Source organism: Etheostoma spectabile, chromosome 3 (genome assembly GCF_008692095.1).
Source record: "Etheostoma spectabile isolate EspeVRDwgs_2016 chromosome 3, UIUC_Espe_1.0, whole genome shotgun sequence".
NCBI lineage: Eukaryota > Metazoa > Chordata > Actinopteri > Perciformes > Percidae > Etheostoma > Etheostoma spectabile.
In genome coordinates, this window is record NC_045735.1 from 10,279,346 (window position 1) to 10,292,205 (window position 12,860).

At 40.8% G+C, this 12,860-nt stretch overlaps 1 long non-coding RNA gene across 1 annotated transcript in view; it reads left to right on the forward strand.

Moving 5' to 3' along the window:
* The first annotated feature begins 918 nt into the window (after positions 1 to 918).
* Positions 919 to 12,860, forward strand: part of LOC116683210 (uncharacterized) — an 18,771-nt gene continuing 6,829 nt past the window's right edge. Inside the window, exon 1 of the long non-coding RNA XR_004330534.1 lies at positions 919 to 930. This is a non-coding gene — a long non-coding RNA (uncharacterized LOC116683210). The remainder of the gene's footprint in view (positions 931 to 12,860) is intronic.

Here is a 12,860-nt window from a genome sequence, read left to right on the forward strand (position 1 = left end):
TCATAACACTGTTTGCTTGCAGTGTGGAAGCTTGTTCAATTAGTTGGAGCTGCTTTCACTGATGAAAAGCTTTCTCTTGTGTCTAGACAGCCAGATAGAGAACAAATAAAAAAGAAGAAAAGAAAACTAAAAACACTAAAAACTAAAAAATGTGCACCAGTTCAAAGTGAACTGCTACTGATTTAATCTTCAATGGATTCTACTGGGTGTTTGTACTGTATTGTGATTCAAATGGTCATGTGCGGAAAACAAAATAAATTCCTCTCTAAAAGTAAAAAGGCCCATGACATCTTCCATACTCATTTCTTATAAACTTCACAACGTTGGTCATTCTTAGCTACATTACAGTTGCATTAGCGCTGTGAAAGGGAAGGTAACTCACAGAATGCACTGGAAATAAAATCCTTCTAAGATTTGACTGTAGATAATCACTGAATCTACACTGATAGTGATTTACACATTAGAAAAAAATAAACATCATGCATCAGCAAGATAACTTACATTTTTCATGACAAACGTAGTAGCTAAATCATTTTCTGATATAGTGCTTGGGGCTAAAATTAAAGTCAAAGGCAATCTGGTTAATTCAGATTTAAGATGCACAAAATGGGATGTATACCTACATTTTCACAGGTTCTTTAAAAAGCTTCTGTCAGATTTTATTGTGTATTTTATGTTATCCCTGGGTAACTTATAAAACATTAGAGGTTTGCTTCAGTATAAATAACAGCATCACACAAGCAACAACATGAAAAAATGAGGGTAGATCAGAGGTAAAGCTTTGATTCCCGCAGCCTGTTCTATGGTCAGAAGAAGCCTGAAGCTTGTGAGTGTATCTGTAGTTTGCGAGATAATTATCAGTCTAATTGGATTAAAATGTCAATCAAATATGTAGTATAAAAAGTAAACCATGCAGTATGAAAGTCAAAAGTGAGGAAAATCTACAGGGGCTTTTATAATATTGCCTATATCAACATATTGAAATATGCATTTCCACTTTGGTCTATCATTCCAGTACGAAGAGAACAGCAAACCATTCGCTTACCTCACTGTACTAGAAGGCTCATTTTAGGCTGCCAGACATCTTTATGAAGATAACAGAAAATACTTTCTGAGGGTGGACTGACCTCATTTCACGTAAAATGACATAAGAGGAGATATCTGCCTCTCTCAGCCATGGCAAGATGACGGCGAATTGACAGAAACATGTGAAATCAATGTTATCCTAAGCAGACAGGCTGGGAAGGGAGGCAAATGTGAGAAAAATACATGTGAGGGTTAAGAAAAGTAAGTACAATCCCTTGGTGCTTGTAATTAAAAGCCAGGGAGTTATGTAGACTGGCAGATATTGTCCACCTATATTTTTCATGTGCCCAGCGTGTCGCTGTTTCAACAGCAGAGCTCGAAGGTTAATTAAGCCACTGTCTCCTTGCTGACTCTGCCAGCCCCCAATGAGAGGACACATAATTTAACTGACACCTGTTCATTCCCATTTGTGAGCCATTCACGTGACTGCATTACTGAGGTTCAGCAGTGGCAGTGAACATACAGCTGTAGAGCATGAGCGGGATCATTTTTAATGTTCAGTGACATCTTCAGGATGCAGCCATGCAAAATGATGGCAGAGGTGCTGCGGGCGGTCAAATGTACCGGTTGGACAGCATGACTCACCTGTGCTCACATAGACACAGTTTGAGCTCTTTTATGTGATTCATGGAAACCAGCAACTGATTTCATTACAAAACACACCCATGTTTCACAAATGAACTCACATTATTGCTGAAAAATTGCCACTTTAGAACATTTTGATTGCAAAGTCTCTTGAAAGAATCTCGCATCAATGTATGTGGGTGATCTTACTGACACTTGACATCACAGACTGTCAGCTATAATATGCATGGTGTCATTAAATAGTCTTCACTTCAGTGTGTTTTGTCAAAAATAAACAGGATTTTCCATTGTTCTCTCACCACAAACTTTTAAAGCTGTCTTTGGGTGACGCTATATCTTGACCTTTTCTTTATTAACTCTGTAACCTTTTTTTTGGACACAACCAACTGTGCTCTAGAAGACATCTTAGTATGGTGCACAAATTGTCAAGTTGCTTCTAAAAATTATCCAGATGTAAAGACACATTATCACCGTGCCATGTCCTACTTGATAGCACTGGCGCGCTACCAGGCAAAGTCAGGTGCCAGTAAAGAAAAGCTGTGACTTGTGCTGTACTGTCGTGTCTCACCAGTCCCCAGTGTAAGACACTCCACTCTACTGTGTACAGACTCAGTGACCCAGGCACGACAAAGAGAGGCCCAGTGGGAGCCTGTGCCCTACTCACTGCACAACAGGTAATTATCACCACCATCACCCAATAAGTGGTTTATTCAAATGAGGAAAATTGATATGTAGATTAGGTGCTGTGCCTGCCACTACCCCATGCAAGCACACATTTGACATGTGCATGAACAGGAATGGGCACGTATGAATGTCCATGCACACAACACGCACACAACTCGCGCTGACACAATTGTCAAGTAGATGCTGCCTGCAGCAGCACAGAGATGGGGAATCACTCACTCACACTCTCACACAAACACACACACAAAATTAATTTTGACACCAGCAGATTAGGATGCAGAGGACGTCCTACTGTGCTTTTTATTAACATATGCCATCCTACCGGGGGGTCAGCATTGCTTAGCAGAGCATCACCAGCACTGCAAAAAGTATTTATCAAATCAACACTGCCTGTTTCAGCTCCCATTACTTCCTGTTCTGCCAGTCTGCCTGTTCCTACTCAACACAACAGGGATGCCAATTTAACTGGAGATATCTTAGTCAAGAGAAGCATCTAACTATTGTGTCAGATCGTATAGGGCAAAATAACTTTTTTCTTTATACTGTTCAGATATTACAGCTTGTGTTCTCTGTCCAAGCTGAATAGCCTGACATCTGTAATTATAAGTGATCAGCATAATGACGCTAAATCAAAGTTTGACGTCACCAGAGATTGTGGGCTATGCGATGTTTTCTATGAATCAGTGGTGCCCTGTTCAAAGCGGCTATGATCAAGTTTTTTTTATATCAATGGATTAGATGAAAGGGGTCACATGTAGTGATAAACCTACAGAATATTATCACCAATATAATAATCTCTGTAAACAGAAATATGCATTTGAATACAGAAGTTGAAGGCAACGGCACAATATTTTGGTATTCAAGGCGTTCTGGTTTCCATTTGTAGTCCATTTGTAGTCCGAGTAGTATTGACCAATCACGTTTGAGCGGGCTTTGGTTGCATGCAGGTAAACAGTCCGTATGGAGAGCAAAAGAGCATTGACTGAAATGTAATCTAGGAACCCATGGGTTATTGTCTGATGACGATTTAGGTTTTTATTTTATTTATCTGCATTCATATGGGCTATATGAAGATATCTGTTCATAGAGATGTCGTCTCTCAACTCCAACACCATTCTGATGTCTCAAGTTGCTGATTAGACCCGGCACATGGAAGAAAAAGTTGTCAGACCGATAGCCGATGGGTTCCAAGATTGCCATCCATGACAGCATTGGTTGACAGCATTGCTCAAAAATTTAGGATTATCTATGTTCACGTTTTTCTAAGAAGCAATCTTTTATGATTGAGTGTGTGGCTGTTGTCCCTCTGTAGCAAACACAGGAGTAGTGTGGTATATTACTGATGGTTGGGTGTATAAAGTAGTATAAAGTATATGACTCCTATTGCAAGTGTAAGTTGCTTCTAACCATGATGACTTCTGTCACAGTTTGTCTCTATGGCCCTCCCTATTTGTCTTATGTCCTCTCTGTATCTGTTTATTATAGTGTAAAGCGCTGCACAATGCATTTCCAATGTATTTTTATCCTTTCTCTAAAAGTTAATTTGTGTTGTATTGTATTTTACTGTATAAATAGTTGGCCTGCATGATATTGGAAAAATCTGACATTGCGACATTTTTTTCCCCTGCGATATCTATTACGATATGAAAAAAGAAAATGTAATTTTAAAAGATTACATGAATAGCTCTATTTGGAAATAATAAATCATTCTCGACTACTGCTGTGATTTTGTAGGGGAGTGCACCTACATAGAAGAAAAAAATGAAAAAGAATCTTTTCTGATGTGAACCTTTCTTTGTTGAACTTTAATGCTTTACAAACACCAAAGCAAGTAAGCTGTGACTAACGTTACTCTTCTGAAGTGGTTTTAAGGAGGGAAATTAGGTTAAAATACGCTGGTTGACTAGCATGACAACATTGTATTCATATAATACTATCAATCCAGGCTAAAGTGTAGGTCAATGACTGCATGTTGCAACCTCTAAATTTCAGGTTGTGGTCGACTAGCGGGGCCAACTTGTTAGTTTGATATATTGATCAGACTTGCATGTCACACACACTAGCAACAAACTATGTATCCAAGAACAATTAAATCAGTGGAAATGACGTTAGATCAGACACAGACTTCCGTAGTAGATTAGTGTTATATTTCCAGTGTTGTGGCTCAGAACTGTAACGTTAGTTGGGACGGACGGACCCCTTGTTTCTTTAGGCCAACTATGTTAGCTTTAGCCTGGCTGGTAGCAGCTTTCTGTGGGGGAAAAAGGCCGGGAGACGTGATTATGTTGCATTAATCAGGGGATTTAGTTCATATTTGCAGCGTTTTTATTTTGTGACTGTTTATAAAAAGGTACCTGGCTGTCCATCCATCCATATTCCCCGGGCCCCTTATTTGCCCTTTGTATTAGGAATGGTGGATATAAGATGGGTGTCTGACTGGGTTGTCGGTCAGAACACAAAAGGAGTCAGTGCAGTTCAATCCAGACCAGAACTTTCCTTGAGGTGTTGAAGGATTTGCACAGCATAGCACAATAGGGTACATTGTTTGGCAGGTAATGGCTATATGTGCACATAGCTAGCTATGTGTAGCCAATTAGGAATATCTCTGTCTTCACGCGTGTGTGGGTGTGTGTGGTCTGAAATAAACAAGACCAAACAAGAAATAACATTAATAGTAATTTCTCACTATCAAATTTGCTGCACCTTTTACACAGACTAAACATGTATCTAACCAAGCTACGTGACAATACTTTAAAATCACACACACAGCCGCTGTCTCCTTCCCGCTCCGCTGCGCATCCACCCCGAGGTGACGGCTGGAAATGTTCACACCGACGCATGCGCACAGGCACGGCCTTTCCAACAGTTACTCTGCCCCTTCATCTGGACCTGCCTGTCTACGTATACTACATTCACCTGTTAGAAAGTAATCTTTAAAAAGTTACTGACTTAATGCTGTCAACCTGCTGCATCTGCCTTTGGTTGCTATTCCTTGCTAATTTTGTGATGGTATTTTATATTTGGCAGGAAAATAGACATTGCAGACTGCATCTGCTTGCGCACCTGGTTGTCTGAGAAGGAGGAATATATTTTAGAATATCCCCCTCAGATGTCTTACCCTTTACTATACAATACAAATATTAAATTTATATCTGAGAATTGTCTTCTTTAAGATGTGGATCCAGGTCTGGAACTGTTGCTGTTATGGTTCTGTGGAACCCTTGAGACATTGTATGTGATGTTCTACAAAGCTTGACTAACTTTAATCTGTCTCCGTATGTCACAAGGCAGTGTGAGGTCCTGTTTTACAAGCAAAAGTGTGTGTATGTGTTTGTGTGTGTATATTAGGTGCGTTTTGTTCATTGGACTGGGAATCAAGTCTACTGAACAAAACGCAGCAAATCCACAAAACCATGCAAATAATGTTATTGTTAAAACATGCACATATTATATTTAAATACACATACTGCTTAAACTCAAACTGTACAATTAACCAAAACATGTAATGTTGGGATCAAAATAAAAAGCCTAAAGTCACATTGTGACATGCATTTGCAAAGGTGGCTATTACTTGCATCTACTTTCATTGATGTATGCACAGCGACAACTCTCCCTGAGCAGCTAGTGGGTGGAGCTGGGTTGTTAGGGAGATTCAGCTCACCTGGTTGATATACATGGTCGAGGAAAGACATGGATGGCAGTCTGCCAGTCAGTGAGAAGGCATAGTATTTTTATAGATTTTAACAGAATGTGATCCGTAGCACTTTTCTCAGAATTCTGCAATAATGTGGTACATTGATACAAGTGATAGTTTTTTGAAAATTAAAAAAAGAAATGGTGAAAATCAAGGCACTAATTAAAGTTGAATTAATAATTTATGATTAGGTGAAGTTCACTAAGTTTAAATGGCACATTATAAAATGTAATTTTCTACAGTAATGACAAACTGATGTGAAATCATTCAAACTTTCAAGAAATTCATGTAATGCATGTAATTTTTTAGGTCAGTGTGATGAGTTTTTAAAAAGTGGGTTTAGTATTGACTGATGCTTGTTAGCAATAGAAGAAAACTGCCAATAAGTGGGTACGGCTAACATCTATCATGATCATTAACATTTTTTCCATCTTATAAAAGCAGTTAAATTTGTTAGCGATAGAGGTACTAATCCAGAATGAAGTGAATCCATGGCACTTTGAACTAAACCAAACTGAGTAGAAACACAATATTGTATTAGCCAATGGCCAGATGTTTCTTGCAACACACGTACAAAATACAACTCTTTCTAAATTAAACAGTTTTTGAGAGGAACCATCTTTAACAGTGTAGCAAGTGCTTGTGAAACAGATGGTACTTATTTATTTATTTCCGGACTCATCACCTGAACAAACCTGTTTTTTAAATGTAAAACTGCCGTGACATCATCCACTTCGTAACACTGGCTGGATCCTTTCATCTGATGTCTGCACTTTTCCAATTCTACCGTGTAGCTTCGGGGGCTGCCTTTTGTTTTTGTTTTTACAATATGGGTTGAATGAATAAGATTGCAACGCTTTGACATTGGCTTGGCTGTTTGTTGATTTGTGCAGGATGCTCTGTGTCGAGCTACTATTCTTAGTGGTCTGCAGTGTTTTATCTCCACCTTCTAGTATAGGCTCAGCTCGCTTGAAACCTCGACAGTTATTGTTCATACATTTTGTCAATGGAAAACCAAAAAAACGCAAGTTGTGCGGAGCCGTACCATAAAGTAGAAACACAGCACTTTCCAAGTACCGATATTAGATTATATCTTGTTTCAATAACAACAATTTAAAAAAATAAATAAATAAATAAAACTGAGGGAAAACTCAGGTGAAAGACATTTTGACATTGACCCCAGGAGACTCTGACACTGGAAGAAACAGAAGGCTGAGCTGACAAGATTAGCCGACAAGAGCAGAGCATGGCTAGCTGGAGGTGGGAGGAAAAAAGTTAGTCTGGAGCTAGGAACAAAACTCCCAAAGTGGATCTACTCCATGCGGGACAACAGAGTATCAAGAAAAATGATACAAAATAAAGTGTTGGAGATCTAATTCCGTGAGTCATGGTGATTAGTGGCTAACAGTCATTTGCTACAAAGATTTCTACAGCGCAATGGTTTCTCACTTCAACGTCGCACCACCATGGCCCAGAAAGACCCAGATCTACTAACTGAGAAACTTTCTACATTGACCATGTTTGCAAGGCTGTCAGCTCAAAAAATATTTTAGAGGACATCATTGCAAGGGACAAGACTGCCGTTTGATATGGTGTCTCCCACTACTGTTAAAACGTGACGAGCAAAGAGTGTGTCTCTAAAAACAACAGGACACAAGCAAAGCCATCTTACCGTTGTCCTCGCTGGCATGGCCGACGGTGCTAAACTAAAGCCTTTATCGTTTTCAAAGGGGCTATTCGTTAGGGCAATGCAGCAGCAGATCTCCAGAACAGTAATTGCCACTTTTGTGAATGGCTGGTTGAAAGACACTCTGACATCAGACTGGCCAGAATGGGACTCATACCGCTACCCAATCAGTGCCGCCACCAAAGATGAACTTAAATGTGGCTACAATATCCCAACAGCGGTGATCCCGGGAGGGTGCACTAAATATATTCAAGCCCTGATGTGATGTGGAACCAGCCCTTTGAGGCGAGCCTGCACGCTGCCTACAATCAGAGGGCTGGGGATGCAGATAAGAGTACACAGTCAGAGGTAACTTAAAAGCCCCTGCCCAATGCCTGCTTGTAGACTGGGTGGTCGCTGCCTGGGTCAAACTGGACATGGATATGATCAAAAAGTCTTTCAAAGTTTGTGAACTGTCTGTGAAAACTGACTGGAGCAAAGACGACCTCATCCTCGATCAGGTCCGACAGCAGGGCCAGGAGAACTGATGCAAAACACCTCAGGAGGAGGACGATGAAGAGGAGCTGTTTAACAATGAACTTGGGGCTAGTTCTTGAGGATGGGGATTTTTGAGGAGGAATGACCACCCAATACTGCTACAGGTAATTTTATTTCAGTTTAATTTATCAAGCAGCGATGATTTTAATATTTAAGCAATATCATTTTGTTCTGTTCAGATTTAGCTTGCAGCTGAATCTTATTAGATACCTCAGATTTGTTTTTGTGTTGAGATACTGAATGCCATGATGTGGCATATGCCTACTGCACACATGTGTAACTGAGCATATGTGTAGCTCTGAGGAAAACGTAGATTTTTTATTTTTTCATGTTCATGCTGGTTATAGCTAAATTAACGTCTTTAATTTTAATCCGGTACGGTTGTGCTGCATACCAGCAACGTGTTTTTATAAAACTACCATATGGTTGTATTATAATCTACCAGCAATACCTTAGTACCTGTATTTGAAATAAATACCCGGCACATTTACAGGGTTCAATCTGACACAGATTGCTTTGTTGTCCTTCTGGCTGTTGTATATGGTTTTATTTTTGCAAATGTTTTTGAAATGACTCTGTCCACTGGAACGCTATGGCTTTTAATCTAAAACTGTTTATTTTAAAACTATTATACTTATCAAACAGAGTTAGTTTAGATAAATAAAGGCCCCCGTTTTTATTTAAGGAATTATGGTAACAAAACCACGTATAGTCAGCAGGTACTAAATACCTGATAGGAAAGGTTTTACTATTATCTTCACTCTTCCACATATGCCATAATGTTTTGCTGTATATTTTTTAGATTTCATGCCTAATTTGTCTTGCCTCGCTTCTTTACACCGACCTCAAGTTTACTTCCAAGGATGTATTCACTTTGATTAATGAGCCAAACTGGGTATTGCTGCCTCAAGGATATACAGTGTAATGAACTGAAGATAAATATGCTTGTTCTGTGTATATTAGAACATTTTGAGCATAGTTTTACCTGTAGACTTTTGTTTCCTTGTCCGTTGTTTATTTCCTCCCAGATTAATCCTTAATTTACAGTATTTGTGTATATTTCTTCGAATGTATGAGTATATAGGGTTAACCTACCATCGCTGTTCACATCCTCCACCATCAAAAAGCAGTTTATATTCTGTTTATTTACTGATCCACTACCCCTCCAGAAGAATCCCACTTGGTTGTCATGGTTATGTACAGCATGTCTGGTGGCAAGCCACAAATCCCGGGACAGTGATCAGTCCACAACACAATGATGAACAGAAGAGAAAGTCTCTTTGACCATATGGTTCATCTCGCATATTTCCTGCCACCACACACATTGTATACATCCGTTTGGAAAGAGAATTCTCAGAGTAGTCATGATTTAATTGTTTGTAGGTGTTGGAAATGTAAGTGTCTTAAAAAGTTTGTCATCCTAAACAGCAGTCACTGATGGTGGTAGAGGGCAGTGGATGGCACCATGTGTCGGGCTCATACGAGCCTAATAAGGGCTACAGAGACTTGTTAGTCAAGCACAAGGCCTTAGGGGTGGTTCAGCTGAGGATCCAATGCTCACGGTCCATACCAAAGCTTCCCAGTTAGAGGCTCAATATAATCTGAGTCATGTTACTAGAATGAATTGGTTGTCAAACCACTCGGATTTCTGAACATTTAACATTACATTATCACTTTGACAGTAACTATACAACTCACAGTAAAAAATCTTTCTCTTTTCTGACACTAGAAACAGTACTGTAACTATGCCGACCTTTGTTAGAGACATAAACTAGCCACCTCCAACTGGATTGAAGATGTCTCCATGGACACTAAATTGACCATGTTCCTTCTCCTCTCCGTGTCACTGGCAGGCACACAATTAATTAAAGCAGGGCTTCTCCGTGGAGCATATTCTGTAATGAGTCGCTCATTGCCACTGACATTGAGAATGTGGGTGTGTGTTGCGGAGTTTTCATACATAGCCAGAGTTGGCTTTAATGTTTCTTAGTTGCTGATCAAAGGAGCAGAAACGAGGTTCATTACAAACTTTAAGCGTAATGGAGTCAAATTGACATCAGTTATCATTACAGTGCAAAGGGACCACACCAGAGCATAATAAACTGTCTAGAGATGTGGAGTTACACAAATAATACCAATATTACATCCATCCATCCATCTTCATCTGCTTAACCGGTATTGGATCGTGGTGGAAGCAGCTCCAGCAGCGGACCCCACATTTCCCGACCCACATCAACCAGCTCCGACTGGGGGATCCTGGGGCGTTCCCAGGCCAGGTTGGAGATGTAATCTTTCTACCTAGTCCTGGGTCTTCCCCAAGACCCCTCCCAGCCGGATGTGCCTGGAACACCTTCCTAGGGAGGTGCCCAGGGGGCATCCTTACCAGATGCCCAAACCACCTCAGCGGGCTCCTTTCAATGCAAAGGAGCAGCGGCTCTACGCCGAGCTCCTCTTAGAAGACTGAGCTTCTCACCCTATCTCTAAGGGAGACGCCAGCCACTCTCCTGAAGAAACCCATTTTGACCGCTTGTACCCTGGATTTCATTATTTCGGTTATGACCATAGGTGAGGGTAGGAACAAACACTCACCGGTAGATCGAGAACTCAGCTCTCTTTTCATCACAATGGTGCGATAAATGGAATGTAATACCACACCCGCTGCTCCGATTCTCCAACCAATCTAATGCTCCATGGTCCCCTCACTCGCGAACAAGACCCCAAGGTTTTTAAACTCCTTCACTTGGTAAGGACTCATTCCCTACCTGAGGAAGGCACTCCATCGGTTTCCTCATCCCAGCCGCTTTACAGTTGGCTGCGAGCCAATCCAGTGAGTGCTGAAGGTCACAGGCCGATAATGCCATCAGGACCACATCATCTGCAAAAAACAGCGATAAGATCCTGAGCCCATCGAACTGCAACCCCTCCCCACCCCGACTACGCCTCAATATCCTGTCCATAAATATTACAAACAGGATTGGTGACAAAGCGCAGCCCTGGCGGAGGCCAACCCTCACCTGGAACAGGTTCAACTTACTGCCGAGAACCCGTATACAGCTCTCGCTTTAGTCAAACAGAGATTGGATGGCTCTGAGAAGGGACCCCCTCACACCATACTACCACAGCACCTCCCACAGCATCTCTTGGAGGACCCGTCATACACCTTCTCCAGATCCGCAAAACACATGTAGACTGGTTGGGCATACTCCTTGGCTCCCTCCAGGATCCTTGCGAGAGTGAAGATCTTATCCGTTGTTCAACTATTGGCCGAACCCTCCTTTCCAGCACCTTGCAGTAGACTTTACCAGGGAGGCTGAGAAGTGTGATACCCCTGTAATTGGCACACACCGTCTGCTCCCCCTTTTTGAAGAGGGGAACCACCACCCCGGTCTGCCACGCCTTAGGCACTGTCCTAGACTTCCACGCAATGTTGAAGAGGCATGTCAACCACACACTCCACACCCAGAGCTTTCAGCATTTCTGGACAGATCACATCAATCCCTGGGGCTTTGCCGCTGTGGAGTTGTTTGACTACCACAGTGACTGGAATAGCAATATTGTAGGTAGGTATTTCTATATTGGTTATCAAAATGTATTGAATTACCTGAATATTTGAGGAGAGTGGAACTTTGACGAATTCAGAATCTTAAGCATAAAGTCAGTTTCAAAACAAGCCCTTAACAGATTTTAGATGAGAATTGGAAGAAAATACTTAACCTTAAGCCATACACTTAACCTAATTAACTAATGTAAAAAATGCTGCATGCCAACCTTGTTGCACAACAAAGCACAGACATGCATGAATGGATTCAGCAAGGCCCTTGATCTTATACAGTAATCACGCATGCATCAGTAGCAGCAAGCCAGATACTGGTGGATGGTAGCTGACAGTGGAGTGTAGCTTATTGTCTTCACTTAGCTCCATCAGCAGAAAGCGAGCAACAAATCCAGACACTGTCAGGAGAGTCCAGCTCTCAGATCATTAGGATACCTCCGCTAGAGTAAAAGACAGCCAATGTCATATAGGACTAAATTATTTTTGCCTTGACAAGAGTTTTCAAGGTTTCAACTCAGCTCTTTTTTTCAAAAACAAGTATAGTTTTGTTTTTCCAAAGATAAGCTCCTAATAACTTGATGAGATACATATTTACAGATTGAAAGTATAAAGTATCAAGAATAAACATCTGACATAAAAAAGTTAACAAATGGCAACAAACCCACATACCTTAAAACAAATTCAAAGAAAAAATGCAAGGGTAGAACATAACTGCAACAAGTCTGCGAAATCCCACTAATAAATGCACTAAGCCTAATGAGTTATATATTTTAAAGTGGATGAAGTACTTACCCATAGAGGGTTTTCATGACGCGTCATCAGACCGGAAGTCGCCATATTGGAGGCACTCCCCATCACAACAAAGCACAGGCACTGAAGTATATCTTGAATGTGGTCAAGGAAAATGGTTGCTGTGTTTTAGGTTATACATATAGGTCAGACCGAGAAAAGACACTTGGAATATTATCAACTTCCAAAAGTTATTCAAAACCAGGGAGAGGAATGAGGTTATCAGAGGAAAGGAGGCGCTTGTG